Genomic DNA, 23,466 nt, shown 5'->3' with positions numbered 1-23,466 from the left:
TACTCCCACCACAAATTACACGGCACAATGACATTACTTACACACATTCACTGCTTATAGCCAGTGTTTAAAATTAAAGGGGCAAAAACGTTAAAAAAATTAGAAAAAACATGGAACAAGAAACATGAACACCAAGAATCAGACAAAATTTGTTTGGTATTTCAATGTTTTCCAAATTTTGACATTTGAACTTTTCCCCTATAATCAAGAAATGTACTTCGGAAATAGGTCAAACTATACTATAAACTCTATAATTTTACCCCTGCATAAGCGGTCAATTTGGATTAATGCAAATTAGACACTGTTCCACTACTTGGATTTTCGGGGACTTTTGATATGAATCCCGTGTCATGGTGTCATGTAAATTGCCCCGTTCCACCTATTTTTCTCATGTTTTGCATTATATTAATTGTTGTGTAGATTTAAGGTATTTCTAGGGTGTAGATTTTATAGGGGTTTCATGTAAATTGCCTCGTTTCACCTATTTGACTCATATTTTGCATTATATTTTTGTGTACATTTAAGGTATTTTTAGAGTGTGAATATTAGTTGATTTGTTTTGTAAAGCGCTCTGGGATCGCAGACATATTGCGCTATATAAATGTTTGTTATTATATTATTTTTGTGTGAGGTTACATTAAGGTAACTCATTGCTGTCTCTACCGTCAGTATAGACAGCCTGTCACCCCTTTAACATTTTTAGCTTTTTCTTACTTTTTACCCCATAATTTCCCTCATGCTTCAGGCCCTGCCCTCTATCGGGGGCTAATTTATAGTTTCATCTTGTTGGATATCCATATTTCGCGTTTAGTAAACTAGTTTGATATCAACATTTCGCGGTTAGTGTTTATTGTTTGAACGCCCCGTAGCCACCCATAACCAGTCCCATACCTCACTTCGGTTTTTAATTGATAAAAATACTACTTTCTATATTCTATTATGTGAAATATAAACGTTTTATTAACGATTGATAGCTGAACCCCGTGGTTCAGCTATGGTGCGGGAACCGCGCTGGTCCAACAGAGGGCACTATTTTTGCTGTGCATTAAATGCAATATACACGATACCTATCAGTTACTGCCATATAGTGCTATCTCGATAGCTATCGGCTACTGGTGTGCACCAGTAACCGATACCTATGGGTTACTGGTATGTGCTTTTGGTGACATATTGAAGAACAGCATACTTACAGTGGATTTTAGAATAACGTACTTTTGCTTTCACACATTAAGATTTGTTTGTAAAGATTTCAAGAAGTCTCGGTTCCAGGCTAGTCCTACGAGTAGGACCTGTTTTTTCTTAGTTACCAACTATACTCTGACTTTGATCAGGGATATGAGACACTCTGATCACTCAGGAAATATTTACCACAAAAATCCAGTGACCGCGGGCGGACTGGACTTTCGCGATTCGTCTTTCTTGCGCCATATGTGAGATGGTGCTAATCTGAGCTGAGTATTGTCTGGTATTAAACTTAGAAAAAAAAAAGGTCCTACTCGTCGGAATATTCAGGCGGTTCGTGCTCCTTTGCCACTAAACAAACCGTCTGGCCACGTGCTTGAAAGAGAGCGACGTCTCCGATTGGTCAATCTTATATCCCTGTACACCCATTTGCGTCTTGCCATAAAATCTTCGACATATTCTGTTCGAAATCCAGTCATTCTACATCCGGGTTTGCAATTCGGTGATATTCAAACATTGTAAAATTGTTTTTTGCAAGATGGCTAATAACATTAACGCACAGGAAGAAGTACACATAAAAAAAGGAATTACACCCTTAATAAATGACCATAATTCCAAAATGGATTATTATTGGTCTGCTTCGATAACCTTTTTTCAAATTCATATTTTAGAATTATACAATTTTTTAGAAGCAAATAATTCGAATAAAATACTTTTAAAAAAAGTTAACGCTTTTAAAAAGCCTTATACGTTTCATTTCGATTAAACAACAGAAATGTACCACATTAACATCTACTGGTCTTTTGTAAATTGTCTTAATGGATATAGATGTAGTCTTAATTACTTAATGACATTTCCACTGGATTAAGAAGTACAAGAATGCTTATGAATTATATATAGATTAATGCATGATCTCCTACATTAAATGCTGATGCATCTTTAATTGAATTCTAATTGATATAGCTTTTTTCATTGCGTATCCATAGAAATCTGCAGATGAAGACAATTTCATAAGGTTACTGTACTAACTATAGACGCAACGTTTGGGTCCGAGTCAAATTTTAATACAGTATTGACAATTCCTCTGGCTGTTAAATGGCGTGGCAATGTGTCTTGGTTTTATTACAATTAGGGATAGCTCATCAAGGCGCAGCAAAAAATGACGTTGACAAGGTGCCAAATTTAGGTTTCATAGATAAGAGACCAATCTGAAATGCAAACAGGACGGATTACACCTGAATCAATATTTTGGACGCAGTGTTGTATACAATTTCTCAATGTTCTGCGCAATCTTCTCATTTATCTGCATCAATTCAAACGATGATGTTGTCAAGTAATTGTGCTACATTTTGATTGTAATAATAAATTTCTAGTAACCAGCAACCAGTTTTTAACAATATCTTAATGTTAAGTGAATTACCATGGCTTGCCGGCGTGCAGTTTCTGCTCTGATCACTGCAATTGGTATGTATAATGATTTTAATTATACTCTGACCTGATTTCAAAACTTCTCATACAAACATACATGGGAATTTATTGTAATTGTCCCGGTATAAAGTTACCCGGACCGATCTTACCACATTATGTTTTTTGCCTTGACATATTGAGGCTTTTGACTCAAACATTATTATCGCATGATTTTGAGTTCAATTGCTTCAGTATTGTTAAAATTAGAAGCAAAACAATGTGTAACTAGCAGTATACATGGATTGTATTTGTGGTGACATACCACTCATCAAATTTCCTTATTTCATAACATCCTGAGCCTAGAATTTCACTGAGATATATAATGTGAGAAAAATAACTGCTTTCTGCAACTCTCAATTTTCATAGGTAAAATAAGGATAATCACTGTTTTTTAACAACAATTCTAAAAAACGACAAGCAACACATTTCAAACCATGTTCACAGATTATGTAAATTATGTAAATAACAGTTCACGCTGGCTGTCGACGCAGAGCCGAATTTACCTTTATAATAATTTACCTTTATTAAGGCCTTGGGCCAGGCCAAACTTTGGAGGCCCCGACTCATCGTGATGTGATTTTGACGCCCGTGTGTCGAGATGATAAGTATGAAGCACAAGCCTATCGGCGTTGGCATTTGCCGAATCTGAGATACAGGAGTTGGGCCAAAATTTGACCCATAGTTTGATAGAAACTACATTTAAATACATATTTTGGCAAATATGATTTGTTTATATAACCAAGCAATTCAATATTGACAATAAAAAATAGAATATCTTAATGAATACTCTATTGTTTCCATTTCCAGTGTTTAGTCTGGTGCTCTACACAAGTAACGCAATGGCATGCTACATAAGCCAACAATCAGATACTGATCGCGGCAACGAGCTACGGTGGGTCTTAGCGGACACCCGTGACGACGGATGTTCTTGTACCGAGATACGGTTTGGGGGACAAAATGCCGAATCAAAGGAGGAGGGATTGGTGAACAATGATGATCTAGACATTTTTAGACAATTGTTGGGTTGTAAAGATGAAAGTAAGTTTTATTTTTCCAAATGCACTTGCCAGCTTTCTTTTTTAAATTTAAAATATTTATTTCTTTATTGTACTTGTGTATTTGTTTATTTGCTTTGCAATTCTTTTATGGTGCATTGCATTACTTAAGTTAGAAGTTTAAGAATGTGATTGTTTGAAATTTGTTTCTATATGGTCCAAGTGTTTTAACACTCCAACTCTCACTTCAATAATAGACATGAGTTTTCTATATTGAGTACGGTAGCTTAAAGGCGAAACGGAGGGAAGTCATGCAGTGTTTGCACTCAAATATCGAGACAAATAAAGATGGCACATAAGGAAAATGTTATGAGTTCTATTCGCCTTAGAAGTGATGATGTAACAGAATTAACTACCATACCAATAGGTTAAAACAATGTTTGAATGTTTTGTCCTGCATACGTACGTTCTCGCGGTAACTCTGCATTGAACCATAGATGTCAAAGAACAGGTATAAAGACCTACTCGCACTCGTAAGATTAATATGTTTGAAAAGAGCAGTACTGTATTCAATCCATTGCAGACATGCACAGGTAATGAGTGCAACCTACTTGTAGTGAAGGGTGATATATTGCTAATCCTGTTACATCATCAATTCAACGGCAAATAGAGGAGATCTCAAGGTTTGATATAAGAAGCGTCTTTTCCCCATGTGCATGACTTTTATCTGTAGTGGGAAAACACTCAAAAAAAAATATTTTTGATATATTATTGGCCCTTACACGAGAAACTCAAGCAGAAAATACGTATTCTTTGTCGATAATAAACAACCTGTAAATAACAAACTGGTCTTTTAATTCTAGTTTAAAATCTGTTCACCACCAGCAGTCTGATATGGTATCAATGCTTTCTTCAAAGTCTTGGGAAATAATGTGGATTAAATGCGGTTTGATATATTGGTTACAAATTCCGATACTGTCAAAAATATCGGTATTTATACAAGCGACATTTCTAGCATGTAAAATGCAATGAAAATTTTCAGAGTGCATACATTAAAATCGCGAACAGTAATATCAACATAAACTATCAACATTCCAAGTGGAAATGCTTTTCAAGAACACACCACCTTTTTTCGGGAAATCGTTGAAACCTAAATATGCAATTCCAGGCGATCTGTAGAAAGGAGCGTTAGCGTAAATGACTATGAACTTGGGTCATCGAAACAAATATTTACATTGGTGTCAGGTCTTTAATAACGATACGATAATTATGCCCCCAATAATGGCTTTCATTTTAACCGTTATTTGTTAAACTACTATTTTTACTTTTTGAGAAATTTTAAAATGCATTAATCGAAAAACTTTTCGGAGATCGTATTCTTTTAGGACGACGACTCAAGGAACTGGACCGTAATTCTATAGAATATTCATATCATGCCGATCACTCGCACCTGTAACATTAGTATCTTTGAAGAGAGTGGTATTGTATTCAATCTATCATTGCGGATATACAGGTAGTGCAGGGCGATATATTCCAAAATTGTTTGACCATATTGCTATGGTAGTTAGATGTTACATCATCACTTCCATGTCAGATGGAGCGTCATTTTGCAATTTTCCCATGCAAAACCGTTTTTGTTGCGGTATAATATAGTAAGGTTTATAGTAATATGCTACTCGTCGGTATGCAAAAACACAAAGATATTTTTCACAAGTGTCGTATAATATTTAATTTCAGATACAACTAGCCCTAAGACTACCACCATGACAGAAACGAGCTCCAAGACTACCAATAAGATCGCAACTAACCCAAAGACTACCACCAGGACAGAAACTAACCCTAAGACTACCAACATGACAGCAACTAGCCCAAAGACTACCACCATGACAGAAACTAGCCCCAAGACCAACAACATGACCGCAACTAGCCGGAGTAAGACTACCACTATGAACACACTCGAGACATCTGACTTAACGATAACTGAAGAAGTGACTGCTACAATACAACATACTAGATGTGAACAGATCGGAGGTGAGAAAGGAAACATATCCATGCATTACTTTTATAACAGATGTACACAATATACGTGAAATCGATTCTACAAAAATCTATAACCTCCGTTTTCGGATCATTTTATTTTTGTTTCATTTTGCTAGAATTATGTACAACCACGCGAGCGCTTGGAATGAAAAGCCACAATATCACTAACAGAAGAATTGTGGTTTCATCTCGTGGAACTTATAGTATCACCTACTCTAGCGGCGTTAATGAGCAGTATGATAGCGCACAAAGAGCTAGACTAGATCATTTTCTCTATTGGGTGCCTCGTAATGATGATCCCAGCCCTTGGGTACAAGTGTATGTTGGTTTAGGGAAGATTGTGTCAGGGGTCATAATACAAGGATTTAAGCAACATTGGACACGTCACGACTTTGTCAAAGTACAGGTTAATGGACGCAACTTAAAGAGCATCAATGCTAGTCTGGTAAGTTTGTGTGGGAACCCATGCTTTTTTTATCCTAGGTTCACTCCTCCGGAAATCAAATTGATTTGACAATGCCAAATGTATGAATATAAAATGTATATAGTAGACTAGTCTTCTATTTCGGCAAAATGATGCTTTTCAGCATAGCGCACTGCAAATGAGAGGAATGGTATTTTATGACGAATTTAACGAATTAACTAACTTTATTATTTATTGCTCGAAACATCAACTAATTATCGGAAGAATTACAGATATTTTTGGTGATTGGTTATACTAGAGATAATATCAATATAGTTTTGCTTTTATTATAGGATATAATGCAAAGGATTGTAGTGTCCACCAGAATGTTAACATGTAATATGATTACCTCATAAGAAAATGCGCTCTAAATCATGTCAATACATTTTACTCACTGTAGGTATCTGCTTGGACTGACGATCCTGAAGCACACGCGACGCTCATGTTTGACAGTCCAGTACTTACGAATGTTATACGTGTACAACCACAAGAGTGTATGGAAATAACAAAGGACCTGACTATTGGTAATCAGATTCAGACACAGATCTCAGACTGTGCTCTAAAAATGGAAATACTGGGATGCGAGAATACTCAAGAATGTGGTAAGTGATACATGAAGTCAGCCAAAAATTAACATTTGCGATGCTTATTTATGATATTGATGTGGATGCTCTGTGCAGATGACGTTTTTTGTTGTTTACAAGTCCCTTTTAAATTGAGTTTGTTTTAGCTCTAGTGTATCAGCGGCTAAATACAATAAAAAGATGACACTTCACATATAAATATGACGCATATAATGCATGTCTCGAGGCAGAATGACCTCATTCCGCCTCGAGATAGTGGCGGCCGCGTATGATATACGCGAGATCAATGGCGAAACATCTGTAGCGCGCGATGCGGCGCGAAGTGGCATTAATTTATTTAATCCTCAGATAACCATAAACTTCACATTTAGATTAACCTATAACATTAGCCGTAATCTGAGCCGTAACAATAACCCTAATTATGAGCCCGACTCTAACCCTAGCTCTGACCTATCGCTAACACTAACCATAACCCTTTATATTTTTTAGGGTTCGACATTAACCTATTTTGGCACTAGCCCGTCGGGCGTGTAACTCTAAAAAGTTACACGCCCGACAGAAATTTTACAAGACCGAATTTTTGAAGGAAATAATGTTACAATAAATGCGAAATAGAAGACGATAGTCTAGTAATTGTTAATACATAGTACCATAATTGTTAATACAAAGTAGCATGTAACAATTTAGATGTGAGCCCTGTTTGTGACTTGTTCTTCATTAACATTGGCGTAGATTTCTTTTTGACATGGGGGAGTTTGAAAACCTTTCTGGAAGTACAGTGAATCCATCACCTTTTGGTGACAAATCCAGTTTATAGTACTAATGCGCGCGAAATTTTTTTGCCATATTGAAACTAAAAATTGTGAGCCAAATTGGCGATGTTTAGGCTAAATTACCAAATACCTATGAGTGTCAAAATTCCACACGCCAGTCGGACGTGCACTTTTAAAGTTACACGCCCGAAAGCAAAAGTACACGCCATTGGCGTATGGGCGTGTGTAAAAGTCGAGCCCTGATATTTGTATCTATTTTTCCGAGCGAACTGGTATCGGAGTGAAATGACTCGAGGTTTCATCCCTTGCTTACCCAGATTCCCTAGGGTGTAAAAGTTTGCTAAAACTGTTCACCACAAGTCGTCTGTTTTTCCTAAATACTAGTACATCGATTTGGAGCGACACCTTTTAGGATGGTAGAGAAAAATATGAATATGATCTATGATATGATACCAAAAATACATCAACAATGAGAAAAATCGTGGAAAGGGTGATGCTGTCGATCGGGTTACGAACCTGTGACCGCTTTATACGAGTGTATCAAAAGTTATTTTATGTGTATTGAAGCATCTACTTCGAAATTGGTACTTATTGACACGATTATTGTCGCGCATCCCAAAGGTGTGATTGAGCGATCGCAAGTAAACAAAACACACTTTGACCCTCCATGGACATTTTAATTAAAGTAACCCATTTTCATAGTTGTTAATAGTTATGGTCGCATAATTGGTCCTCTGAATACGCCTTATGCTGTCGAATAAAATTGCATTCTTTTAGATTTCGACTTATTGTATCATTTTAACAAATTTTAGTGTTTCGCCAAGAAGGGAATAAAAACAGTTGAAATGATACTTTTAAATTTTAAATCTTACAAATTTTAGTGTTTCACCAAGAAGGGAATAAAAACAGTGAAAATGATACTTAAATTTTAAATCTTACAGGTTGTTTAAAACCACTTGGTATGGAGAATGGCGGGATTGTGGAAAGCGAGATCTCCGTCTCTTCTTTCCATCACCTCCGAAATAAGTCAAGGCTTCATCATAGTAGTCATTGGTTTGCCAACCTTATTTCAAGTCCTTGGATACAAATCAATTTTAACAAAAGGGTTAACATCTCTGGCATCATCATACAAGGCAATAAAGCAAGTGGTTACTCTTATTGGGTGAAACACTGTACCATTGAGGTGGATAATGCTTCGCCGATGGCCATTCAGCCACAAGTAAGCTTTCATCAATTCATGAGCTTATTACCAAACCATGGTAAGTCCACAATGTTGTGATGCTACAGGTAATATAATTCCAGTTGGATGCACTACTACAAAGCAAACAGTGGATGGATGCACAGTAACAATACTGTGTGAGGCCTTCCCAAATGAGAACAATAGTCTGCATATTGTTAACCAGCATTGTTGGGGTAAACAATGGCTTGTTAATGGTACAACTCATTGTTGCTAATATCAAACTTGTCAAAGTAATTGTGATTGTATCACACAAGTAATTGAGAAAAATAAGGTTGTGGACTTAACACGGTTTGGAAATAAGCTCTTCAATTCTAAAACAAATAAACAAATACGCAGATTTAAATAAGTCAGGTAATAAGTAAGATTTTGTGGCGGAATGTGTCCCTTTGATACCACCGTCAAAATGTATAACCTTTTCCCAGCACGATTACTATTTCACTAAAGCTAACAAACAATGTGAAACAATTTGTTTTGTTTCAGGGATATGCAGCCAATTTTGATTGGCATACACCCGTCACTATTGTCTTTGAGGAATCATTGGAATCCAGCTACATTAAAGTAATACCCACTGATTGCCATTATGGTTTCTGCAGAGTGAGAATGGAAATACTAGGGCCATGTCATGATAAAGCTGCGCCTTAATTTCTTTATAACATTACCGTGATTGTGTTTACCATGATACGGATGCAGTGGGGGAGGTAGTGGCGTAACTAGATATTTTCATTTGGGGGGGGGGGGCAAGTGGTGCCAAACATAATAAATGAGGGGGCAGGCATCGTTCATGTTGTTTGGGTTTGTATAGTAGAAGACCGTAGTGTAGAGTTCGTGACCAATTCATAGAACAAAGATTTGAAAGTTATTTTGGGATCTTTGATTGATTCTGAATTAATTTAGCTTGGGCTCACCTCCTGAAACTTCCGGGCATTCCGGGGAGGGGTCAATCAAAGTTACATGGGGTCAAATTTTCAGAATGCTCCAATTATGTCAAGTAATATATCTAATTACTTAATTACTCGTGTGGTCATGAGGACTCCAAAACTATATAGTTTGTTATGTGTCAGACCTTTCAAGAGGGCGCTATGATGAAAAATGTTCATAGGTCAACGATGTTTGGTATATTGAAGGTAAACTGGTAACATATGGTACGAAAGTTCCGTTGATTTTTAATACAAATGTTAATACGTGGCTAATGCTTGGAAAAAGGGAAGTCATAGGTATAAATTGTGTAGTCTTGACACAAATATAGAATATTTCTTGATGGCGGTTTTAAAGAAAGCAACACTTTGTCATTGTAAAGTACTTAGGGTGAACATGAGTAAAAGGAATATTATTTTGGTGAAAGAGTGTTACGGTTCAGAGATTTTGTTCTGGATGTGGTTTATGGGGATTTCGAGAAGCGAGGCCGGTCGACTGCATATCCGTCATTACAGGCTTTGCAATACGGAATAAATGCTAATCTCTCGTGACATCATCCAAGCTGCAAAGTTCATTTCCCATTGAAAAAGCGTGTAAGACGGATATACAGTTTACCGTTCTGAAGCATAGAGTGAATTAGGCATTGACAAGGTCACTGAAAACAAGTTAAGGAATATAACAAAGAATGGCATCCTGTTTGATAATAATAAGTTTCTGTTCGTGTAGCGTATTGGAGTAATCGAAGCGAGTACTACTACTTATAGGTACGAGTTCTTCAGTCAGGATAGTGCCTGCAATATGCAGGTGTCCATGGGCGAATAAAAGTTATGTTTTCCCCATCCCCACACATTGATCTTTATTAAGAGGTGTAATAAAACTTGATGGGTAGATAATATGTCTTTTAGAAGTTCTTTTTTAAACCCGTAACTTTGTCCGTTTCTTTCATGTGTTCACATAGTCTCGTGGAAAATTTTATTGTCAAAAAGGCACAAACCCAGCTAATTCGGGAACGTATCCGGGTAATCAATAACAAAATTACGGACGTTAAGTGCAAGAAATCGCAAATCGAGGATGACTTATTTTTTGTGGGTATCGGAAAACACAAAACAACAGGTGACCGATCACGTGACGCGGAAATCAGAGAGCGAGTTCCGAAAGACAAAATGGCGACATCAACAAAAATTGGAGCGATTACAACAGTCTTCAAAGAGAAGGAATATGTTTGAAAATCCGGAATTAGGAGGTGAACAACTCAAAAAATGGGTCGTGAACCTGTCGAAGCATAAGCTTACTGATCCACAAAAACGTGTTCTCGCCAAGGGCTTGAATTTTGCTCCATCACCGAACAAAATCCCCTACGATGAGTATATTGTTGCTACGGAGCTTGCATGTTACAAACTACCGCAAAATGAAGCGACTGTGCTCAGATCGGAGATGGCCAACGCGCTTCGTATTGCAAAACCACCGAAGTCAAACATTTCCAAGGAGGGACGTCAAGCGATTTACGATCTTAAAAAGATGAATCAATCCTTATTTTGCCTGCGGATAAAGGCAAGGCCACTGTGGTTAAGGACACTGAGGAATATAAACAGAAGCTTAACAACATGCTCAGTAATGAAAAGACATACGAAGCGCTAACAAAAGATCCTACTGCCATATACAAATGTGAGTTGGTTTCTATTCTAACTAGATTTAAAACTGAGAATAAGATCGCCAGAGCACAGTATGACTATCTTTACCCCAATGCGGAGAATATCCCCAGAATTTACGCCACGCCTAAAATTAACAAAGAAGGCAACAAAGTCATTTCATTTCATTTCATTTCATTTCATTTCATTTCATGGAACCAGTATAGTCAGACCAATTGTTGACTATACTGGTTCCATTGCATATCAAACTTCCCGAGCCTTGGCTGACATACTGGCACCGTTAGTCGGCACAACAGAACATCATGTGTTAAATTCAAAAAAATCTCGCTGAGGATATGGCAGAAGTTTTCATTGAGGAAGGTGAGATATTCAACTCTCATGACGTTGTTTCATTGTTTACCAACACGCCCATCACTGAGTCGCTGGAAGTAATAAAGAACAGACTTCAGCAAGACACTACGTTGAAAGACCGCACCCTACTTTCAGTGGACGATGTCATTGAACTTTTGCGTTTCGTCCTCACAACCACATACTTTCTGTTTTGGGGCAACATTTTCAAACAAAGATTTGGCGCGGCCATGGGCAGCCCCGTTTCCCCGGTGGTGGCCAATTTATACAGTCATTGAGTTTTTGGAAGAAAAAGCTATCGCGTCCGTCCCCCTTGAGTGTAAACCGCGTATGTGGAAAAGGTACGTGGATGATGTTTTGGAGATTGTAAAATCTGATCAAGTTGACAACCTTACTGATCACCTCAACAGCACAGACCCCACGGACAGCATAAAATTCACTTACGAAAAAGAACATGACGGTAAAATACCATTCCTCGACACACTCATAGTCAGAAAGCCAGACGTTTAAGTGAAATTGCTCATTTACCGCAAAGCTTCGCACACATACCAATATCTGAATTTTTAGTCTCATCATCCAGTTCACCACAAGCTGGGCGTTGTCCGAACTTTAATGGACAGGATGAATAATATAGTTTCGGACGAGGATGACAAACAACAAGAAGCAGAAAAGATCAAAACAGCACTTAGTCTCTGTGGCTATCCAAATTGGTGCTTTAAGAAGGTGAAACAACAGATTGCAAATAAAAAGACTATGAAAACATCTGAGAAAAGTGAAAACAGCGAGAAATCCAAAGGACTGGTAGTTATACCTTATGTCAGCGGATTATCGGAGAAGGCCAATGCTCGTCCACCCCAAGGACAAGAGGGATCCGGACTCTACAACAGACTGTGTATATGAAATCCCTTGTTCTATTTGCGATCAGTCGTATGTGGGTGAAACGGGGCGACGATTTTCCACGAGACTATGTGAACACACGAAAGAAACGGACACAGTTACGGGTTTAAAAAAGAACTACACCCGTCAGACTAGAAAACAGTCTGAAAGCTAACACTCGAAACTGTCAGGTCAGTAAAAACAGTATTTAATTGGTTTTGAAAAACGAACTTTGTATTCCACCGTACACAATGTTACATAGAAACCCCTATACAATACCCCGCACACACATTCCCCACTACTCCATACGTTACACCCCACACCACAATGGCACACTCACACCAAACACACCCCATATACATTAATTTGAGGTTTGTCACATGTTCGTAGCTGTCAACTTTAATCAATTAAATTGTACCCCACAAGCTATTGCTGGAAATTACACATTAGCTCACACGCACCGGTGACAATGGGGTGGGGGAGGTTGTGAGCAGTTAGTGAGTTGCCAAGTATGGGTGTACACGGCAGCGAACTGGTGGGGTGTGATGGGGCTATGAAAAGTGGAGTGTGTATAAACATGTGACGGTGGCCGTTGTGTTGTTGACTACTTTCCTTTGTAATTGTGTGTGAGGGTGTATATGTTTATGCATGTAAGGCTAGTCTGCATTAGAGCTTGTGTTTGTTTTTGGTGGTGTTTTTTTGTTTGGGTGAGATTGTGAGAGAATGAATGAATGGTTTGGATGCATGGAATAAAACCTTTCTTTTAGTGGTATGTGCTTTGAGGCGAGTAGAATGACAGGCGCCACAATTTTTCCGGTTTTCCAGTTTGATCCATTTAGCAAAGTATGATATTTATTATTATTATTTTCATTTAAGGCTTTTATCGATACAATAAAAACACGTATTTGTTATTATCCAACAAGAGTACCCCGATTTGAACAATATTAAAAATGATATTGTGCGATTCAAAAATAATATTGTACATCGTCCATACGCGTATCGCGTACGCCATCGCGCGTCACCATAGTCACGGCACCTGACAACACCAATACGCATCACAATACAACAACACAACAACAGGCCACCGTATAGACTAGGAGCCCAGACAATTTATTCAGCTGAGAAGACACAAAAGTTTTGATGACCTGGTTATGTTAGTATATAGGGCCAAGATTCAATATTCCATATTGCTGCCGGGTCACAGCCTGTACGTTCAGCCTGGGGGTTACAAAATAGGGGGCCAAAAAAGCATTTATTCAGCTCAAGAGACACATGGACAAAACTTGTTGGATATCACTCCCAGGAGGATACTTTTTATGCCTATTACAATGACAGCAATTTGGGCCTGTACGGGGGCCCAGACAGCCCCAAAGGGGCCCGCCCATATGGTGTTATTCAGCTGAAGAGACACATGGATGAATCTTTTTGCATTGGAACTATTACCCATCGGGGTTTACAAAAATACCAATGACAGCAACTTTTCCTGTACAGGGGGCCCAGACAGTAGCCTCAAAGGGCCCGATGTCCCATAACTGATTTATTCAGCTGAAGAGACACATGGATGAATCTGTTTGCATTGTGACTATTACCCATTGGGGTTTACAAAAATACCAATGACAGCAACTTTTTCCTGTACAGGGGCCCAGACAGTAGCCTCAAAGGGCCCGATGTCCCATAACTGGTTATTCAGCTGAAGAGACACATGGATGAATCTTTTTGCATTGTGACTATTACCCATTGGGGTTTACAAAAATACCAATGACAGCAACTGTTTCCTGTACGGGGGCCAGACAGTAGCCTCAAAGGGCTCGATGTCCCATAACTGGTTATTCAGGTGAAGAGACACATGGATTAATCTTTTTGCAGTTGAACTACATGTATTACTCACTGGTGTTTACAAAAATACCAATGACAGCAACTTTTTCCTGTACGGGGGCCCAGACAGCAGCCTCAAAGGGTCCGATGTCCTATAACTGGTTATTCAGCTGAAGAGACACATGGATAAATCTTTTTACAGTGGAACTATTACCCACTGGGGTTTACAAAAATACCAATGACAGCAACTTTTTCCTGTACGGGGGCCCAGACAGTGGCCTCAAAAGGCCCGATGTCCCATAACTTGTTATTCAGCCAGATGTAGCGAGCCGTTTAAAATGCAGTGGGAATGGCCCTGAAGGAAAAATATATCCCAAATGTGTCAATTTTGAAATGCTCTCCTTTCCCTTTCAAATTGGTATAAGATGCGGGAATAAAGTCGCAGTGTGCTGAATGAGGCGTTAAAATACGCTACGAAGGAGATATCTATTGCTGATATTGGTATTGATGAAGTAACTAGGTTCTGCTGATATTGGAATTGATGAAGAAGCTGTCTATACTACTGCTGATAGTGGTATTGGTGAAGTAGTTACCTACTTCTGATATTGTTGTTAATGAAGTAGCTATCTACTGCTGATATTGGTATTGATGAAGTAGCTGTACGTCTACTGTGGACATTGGTATTTATGAAGGTTACATATTTGTGCGCGCTTCACGTGCATTTGTCCCTTTCAATGTTCATGTTTTGATTATTTGAGCTTGAAATTGTCAAATCACAGAATTCGTTCAAGAAACTTAATATCATGTTGCATCTAAACATGCTACTTTCGCTCCGCTTCAACATGTTTTCAAGGATTTTACACCAACTTCCATCCCCAATGTCACAAAGAAATTTACGCCACTATTGTTATTAACATGCCCCCCCGCCCGCTCACACACACTTATAAAGACCTGCATGTCATCGCTGATCAAAGGGAGCATGTGCGTTCATTTTAACCCCGGGCCCGTAATCCACCCCTCCCCGCTTATGGGTAGCTCTTCTGACTACAAATGGCTTTGGTAGCAGTGCCTTCAGATCTGGTGGGCAAAAACTGATGTGCATTTTGTAGAGGACTGTTGCTGCAGCCACTTGACGTCTTTGATGGAGATATGTGATGTTCAGCTTTGTACTTCATTAACTCACGTCTATGATTCGAAGGGCCCATCTCTGGATAGAGTCTTGTAATCCTAGAGTGGTGGCGCTGGCACTCATCCGAGACAGTGAGGTGTATTCCATCACACTGTGAACTTGAGCCTTGTAAACAGTTGCTCTGCCTCTGACATCAAGTTTATTTGCAACTCTCCTCAGAGCGCCCAGCTTCTGTCCTGCTCTGGATGAGATGTTAGAAATTTGCCTCGTCCAGGTCAGCTTGCTGTCGACTGTGACTCTCAGGATCTCCAGCTCCTCCTTCTCAGCAAGTTTGGCGGTCCAAACAGAAGATCTAACTTGGTTGGATTCCTATTTATTGATGTTGTCATTGCCTTACATTTCAATGGCTCAAAGGTCACCTTCCATCTGTCTGCCCAGATCCTCATTTTTTCCAGGTCTCTGTTCAGGCTAGCAGTAACGACCTCAGGGTTGTTTTTATACAGTGCTTACACTCACCTGATTGGAAAACCTCTTCGTGCAAATGGTGTCTACTTTCACATTTACGCCGACGACACGCACATTTACATAAGCTTTGATCTGAGAATAGATGAAGCGTGTCAACTTGCCTTGAAGAACCTACAATCCTGCATTTCTGAAATCAAGCAGTGGGTGACTTTGTACAAATTGCAGTTAAACGAGGCTAAAACCGAAGTCTTCGTTGCTGTTTCTTCGGGGTTCCCTGCCCGACTTAATAATATCACTCTGACTCTTGGTAATGTAACAATAACACCTACTAAGTCTTTGCGGAACCTTAGCAACATATTTGATGAAAGTCCAAAATGTCTTCCATCATTAAATGTGTTAGCATCCCCCGTTACTTAATACAAGATGCTTGTAAACTTGCTGTTCGGTCGCTCATTATCTCCCGGATTGACTACATGTATGGTAATGTTTTGCTCTATGGTGCCAATGAAGGTGACTTAACGCGTTTAAAACGCATTCGGAATAGGACCGCCAGATTGATTATGCTTGTTGGCCGAGACCCTCCCCGCACAGTGTCTTCGACCCTATATCTTCATGGCAGGAATCGCCATGGTAGGTTAAATCCACAGCCACGATTAGCCATTTGGTTCAAACCTTTAAAGCTCTTTTAAACTAATAATTAGTCGAGGGACATAACTAAGGCTACTCACAATAGCCGGGTAATCGATCTTGGTTGTGCGTGATTAAGCTTGTATACCCCATTGAGGTCAATGGTCATCGACTTTTATACTGCCTACAGTGAGTGCAGCTGTACTACACGCTGCACGCTGTAGTCCATAACAGGACCAACGCAATATAAAATGGTCAAATTTTGAGTTCAAAGCGCACGGCCAATTTTCAAAGCGCATTCTAGCGACTATCATATCTGTTCAACACGTATTTCCAAGTTTATGAGACCAAATCTGGTTTCTTGAGAAAAAATCATGACGGGAGATATTCATCATTTTCTAACCCGGTATCAGAAGATTTTCGTCTGATATCAAAATCGTGCATAGCAATTCACGTGTATCGAACCCGTGTATTCATTTTAGTGTCCCTTCTGCACCAAATAATTATTAGCCAGGCGGTGTCGGTGTGCCCCGTGCTCCTTTACTACGTCTCCTTCATTGGCTGCCAATTCGTTAACGTATCAAGTTTAAACTACTGGTCTACGTGTTCAAATGCCTCCATTTACAATCTCCATCATATCGTCAAGATCTTGCTTACTTGCTTAAGATGAGTGGTGTCCTCGAACTACAACAGCACGCCAAACCCTTCTGTCCTGCATGGCCGTTCCCAAATCCATAAAATCCAGTCCAGTGTCCTGTTTCAATACATCCACGTATGATAGAGGGGGTCTACCAGGTTTTCTGTTTCCATGTTTTGGTGTCCAATGGATCAGCTTAGCTACAGGTTCATTTTTGCTTCTGTACGCGTGTCCAGCGAAACGTGTCCTCCTCTCTCTGATCTTCTGTGAAAGTTTCGGTAGGTCACCATACAGCTCTTTGTTCGTGATGTGCTGCTTCCAATTGATGTTGTATACTTTTCTAAGCATTCTTGTGTAGCAACCATCAAGTTCTTTACATAGTCTGGGAGACATAGTCCATGCTTCACATCCATATGTTAGAACGGATTCGACGGTAGCAGCAAATAAACGGATCTTGAATTTCTTTGGGAGAGTTGACCTCCAGATTTTGTTGAGGCTGTTACATGCTCTCCATGCAGCTGCATTGCGTGTTTTACATCTTTTTCAGTGCTATCCAGTGCACCCAGATACTTGAAGTCGCTCACCTCTTCTAGTTTGGTGCCATTGTTTGTCTGGATAGATATCTGTTGATGTTGGTTGAAAGACATGAATTTAGTTTTTGAAGCGTTCATTTTGAGGCCTACTTTTCCAACAGATGATTCAACCCTTTGCAGTAGCTCTTGTGCTTGGTGGATTTCCTCAGACAATAGGGCGATATCGTCTGCAAAATCTAAATCTGTTAGCACTTCAGATCCGTCTACTTCTTCTCTTCTCCAGCTGGAATCCAAGCTGCTCTTCTTTGCCTTCAACTGCCTCCCTCAATGCATAGTCCAAGATCTGATTTCGGTTCAAACATCTGTGTATGCCACTCGTTAATTCGTCAAAGGACAAAACACTTCTATCTCAACCAAAACCAATCCACGTACTGGTGATCATTCATTTGAATCATGTGCACCCCGGATATGGAATTTCCTACCTCGTGACATCAGGGAAGCCAATCAAAGCAAATCTGAAAACATACCTGTTCAAGTAGTTTTTTCATGCTCCTATCAAAATTGTCTTGACATGTATTATGCTTTGTATTGTTTGTATTAGTTTATGTCTCTGGTCCATGTACCATATATTCTCTTGTGGACGCTCCATAAATGTCTATTATGTATAATGTTGTGTTATATTATGTTGTCTCTAGATGTAATCTCACAAAACAAGGTAGAATCATCTGCGTAGAGGTAGAGTTGGATTTTACTCTCATCACCCAGGTCATCAATGAAGACAGGGAACAGAAGTGGGCCCAGTATTAACCCCTGGGACACTGATGCATTGATGGAGGAAGTACTTGATGACTGGTCAGATAAGACAACTTTGATGGAACGATCTATCAGGTAGTTCCTAATCCAGCTGAGCAGCTTGCCGGATACTCCTTTTGCTATGAGTTTCGAGCAAAGGCCATAATGGTCAGACATTGTCAAATGCTCCTTTGATATCCAGGGCAACCAGACGCAGCTTGTTGCCTCGGTACAGGGAGTTGGACCACACTTGGGTCAGAATGTGTGCTGTGCTGTGGTCTAAATCGAAACTGTCTATCTGATATCAGTTGATTTCCAAGGAGATACTTCTGAAGTGGATTCTGTACAACAGCCTCCACGATCTTGCTAATGATGCAGAACAGAGATGGGGCGGTACATAGGTGGATTAGACTTCAAACCTCTGTTGTGAATAGGGATGACAGATGCAGTCTTCCATTGGCTTGGGAAAACTCCCTTGGAGAAGCAAAGCTCAAACAGCAGGCTGAGTGGTCTTGCAAGTTATGCAAGATAATGAGCGCTTGCAAAAACATATGCGCGTGTATCTGGTTGCAGATTCCTAAGAAGCTTCCTAGAATCTTTGACTTTTTGATGTAGTGTAGACTTGACGCCTAGCCTTCAGCACTGGTACATCAATTTAACTCTGGTGGACTTACAAAACAGGGTGTTAACATGGGACATTGGGGCCTTTGAGGCTACTGTCCGAGCCCCCGTACAGGAAAAAGTTGGTGTCATTGGTATTTTTGTAAACCCCAATGGGTAATAGTTCCAATGCAAAAAGCTTCATCCATGTGTCTCTTCAGCTGGATTAATTACTTATGGGACATCGGCGCCTTTGAGGCTACTGTCTGAGCCCCCGTACAGGAAAAAGTTGCTGTCATTGGTATTTTTGTAAACCCCAATGGGTAATAGTTACAATGCAAAAAGATTCATCCATGTGTCTCTTCACATGAATAACCAGTTATGGGACATCGGGCCCTTTGAGGCTACTGTCTGGGCCCCCGTACAGGAAAAAGTTGCTGTCATTGGTATTTTTGTAAACCCCGATGGGTAATAGTTACAATGCAAAACGATTCATCCATGTGTCTCTTCACCTGAATAACCAGTTATGGGATATCGGGCCCTTTGAGGCTACTGTTTGGGCCCCCGTACAGGAAAAAGTTGCTGTCATTGGTATTTTTGTAAACTCCAATGGGTAATAGGCCTAGTCACAATGCAAAAAGATTCATCCATGTGTCTCTTTAGCTGAATAAATCAGTTATGGGACATCGGGCCCTTTGAGGCTACTGTATGGGCCCCCGTACAGGAAAAATTTGCTGTCATTAGTATATGTGAAAACCCCAATGGGTAATAGTTACAATGCAAAAAGATTCATCCATGTGTCTCTTCAGCTGAATAACCAGTTATGGGATATCGGGCCCTTTGAGGCTACTGTCTGGGCCCCTGTACAGGAAAAAAAAGTTGCTGTCATTGGTATTTTGTAAACCCCAATAGGTAATAGTCACAATGCAAAAAGATTCATCCATGTGTCTCTTTAGCTGAATAAATCAGTTATGGGACATCGGGCCCTTTGAGGCTACTGTCTGGGCCCCCGTACAGGAAAAAGTTGCTGTCATTGTTATTTTTGTGCACCCCAATGTATAATAGTTCCTATGCAAAAAGATTCATCCATGTTGATCCATTCAACAAGTTTTGTCTATGTGTCTCTTGAGCTGAATAAATGCTTTTTTTTTTTGGCCCCCTATTTTGTAACCCCCAGGCTGAACGTACAGGCTGCGGCTGTGACCCGGCAGCAATATGGAATATTGAATCTTAGCCCATACTAACATAATCAGGCCATCAAACCTTTTGTGTCTTCTCAGCTGAATAAATTGTCTGGGCTCCTAGTCTAGTAAGGCCTTACCGGCTCACAGGAGATTTTATAAACAAGTAAAACTAAAAACTTGATTTGCGGCAATTCTGGATGATGAATTACCTAGGAAATATAATCCAAATAAACCTCTATATTTTCCGAATTTGTCTTTGGGGAAGGAAAGAGCAGAAAACAAGAAGGTCAAAAGGTAAGCTTAAATTTTCACTTTACCGCGGAGAGAAAGCCTGATATAAATAATAATAATAATAATATTGAATGGCTTATTTTCGTGTGATACAAGAATATATTGCACTCGATAGAAAAATATATTCTTGTATGACACTCAAAGACATTCAATATTATATAAATATTAACATGGAAGCCAATAAGTTCAAGTTAGCATTGAATCGATATATTCTTTACTGGAAAAGGTTTCTCATGAAACGTTCAAAGCTTTGAAGCTTTTAACAAGCCTTATATATTTTATTTCGCTTAAACAATATAAATAACCGCAACAATAACATTTTTCTATACTGGTTCTAGTTCTAGAATGGCTTTTACTATCTGCGATGTGAAGTTTAGAATATAGGCCTAGATGATGAATAAACACAAATGCCATAGAATCCTATTGAATCCTACTTATATTTATCTACTTACCGTGTTATACAAGCTGTATCAAAATGATTGGTACCCGTCAGTTTTCATTGGTAATGGATGAGCCTGACACCTCAAAATTCAACATAAGATCGAGAAAATTTGTAGAGTAATTGTAAAAAAAGTCATAAACTATACATTTTGGACATCTCAAGAGTATCCAATGTTGTATTTGGAAGAGACAGGATTTTCAGTAAATATCAAAATTGATGGGTACCAATCATTTTGATACACCCTGTATGCTAAAGTACTGAAATCACTACACTATTTTGGAACAACTTTGACATTCGACCTATGCACAGTAAATCGACCTTACACCTTCTGTGCCCCATAACATCTTAACTGTAGATCGTACGCTTTCAAACTTAACATTTCTGGGATACGTGGGCCAGGTGAATAATTTGAAAGTGTTATTGGAATAACACTTTTTACCCCCTATACGATCCTTTTTTCCCCAACAGAACCAGTCTATTCTGTTCTTTATTTAAATTTCCTAAATGGATGTAAAAGTAGACCTAATTACTTAATGGCATTTCCACTAAGTATAAGAATGCTATGAAGTGTAGATGATTGTATGAAGTCCTACAAGCTGTATCAAAATGATTGGTACCCATCAGTTTTCAGTGATGTGTAAACAACTGCCACATCAATATGCAAACATAGGATCAACATAATTTGTTGATTGCTGTAATTAACAATAATGGTCATTTCAAGAAGATCCGACAATGTATTGGGAAGAAATATGCTTTTCAATAACCATCATTACTGATGGGGGTACCAATCATTGTGATACAGCCTGTATCATCTGGAATCTTAGTGCATGCTTTAATTGAGTTTTAAGAGATTGATATAGCTGTTGTTATTGCGTATCCATAGCAATCTATCGATAAGGACAATTTCATTAGGCTATACTATGGATAGACGCAACGTTTGGATCCGAGTCAATTAGTGTTCTGGTGCTGGTAATATTTTCTGCTGTTAAGTGATGTGTCGCATGGCCTCTCAATTTTATTAAAACTAATGAAAAACTCATTCAGACGGAGCACAGGATGACTTAGATATTGCGCCCAATTTATATTTCATAGATAAGAGACAACTCTGAAATGCATAACAAACAGGAAGGATTACACCCGAATCAACAGTTTGGGCGCAGTGTTTTATTCAGTTTCTTATTGTTCAGCACTTCCTTTCCATTTTGATTGTAATTATAAATTTCTAATAACCAGCGACAACTTTTTACCAATATCTGTGAGTTACCATGTATTGCAGGCGAGCATTTTCTACTCTAGTCACTGCAATTGGTATGTATAATGATTTTATTATTTATACTCTGACTAAACCAGATATCAAAACTTCTCATGCAAACGTACATGGGAATTTATATACCCCGGCGTTAAAGTTGGGCGGACCGATTTACCATAATATTCTGTTTTCTACCTTAACATATGGAAACCTTGCACTCAAACATTCTTATTGCATGTTTTTGAGTTTAATTGCTCCAGTTGTGTTAAAATTAGAAGCAACAGTGTGTATAACAGTGACTAATATGGTACTTCCGGTGATACATCACTCATCTAATTTCATTTTTCATACCATCCCAAGCTGTCAATTGGGGTACCCACCTTTAGTCATTTGCGTAAGCGCTTTTTACTTACATATCCATGGTTTCTAATTCGTTTTGACTATGTAATAATAGGGCATGTACATGAATAACACAACAAAACATATAAGTCCACATTATAATTACAAATGCTTTGTTGATCGGTGTTATTGTTTTTGTTTTTGTTTTTGTTTTTTTCTTCGTCTTTTTTTTCTTTCTTTCTTTTTGATACCTTTTTTTTTCATTCTACATTTGCCAGTTTTTAGTCTGCTGCTCTACACATGTAACGCAATTGCATGCTACATTAGCCGACAACCAGATCCCCACCAAGGCAACAAACTACGATGGGTCTTAGTGAACAACCGCGATGACCTGTGTACTTGTACCAAGATAAGGTTAGGGGGAATAAATACCGTATCAAAGGAGGGGTTGGAAAATCGTTTCTATACCGATAATCCATTGCAATTCGTCAACAATGATGATCCAGACGTTTTAAGACAAGTATTGGCTTGTAAAGATGAAAGTAAGTTTTATTTTTCAAATGTGCTTTCCAGCTTTCTTTAATATACATTTAAAATATATATATATATATATATATATTTACAATAGTATTGTTTGTTTGTTTGTCTGTTTGGTACTTGTTTTGGCAATTATTCCCTTTTCACTTTTAGTTAGAAGTTTAAGAAAGCGATTGATTGTTTCAAATTTCATTAAGGTTCAAGTGTTTTAACATTATGTCCTACTTCAATATTAGATATGATTTTGTTTCTCGTTTCCTGACGTAACTTTAAGACGAAACGTGGAGAAGCATG

This window comes from Amphiura filiformis, chromosome 15, assembly GCF_039555335.1.
Source record: "Amphiura filiformis chromosome 15, Afil_fr2py, whole genome shotgun sequence".
NCBI lineage: Eukaryota > Metazoa > Echinodermata > Ophiuroidea > Amphilepidida > Amphiuridae > Amphiura > Amphiura filiformis.
The sequence above is the reverse complement of the archived record's forward strand: the minus strand, read 5'-3'. Positions refer to the sequence as shown.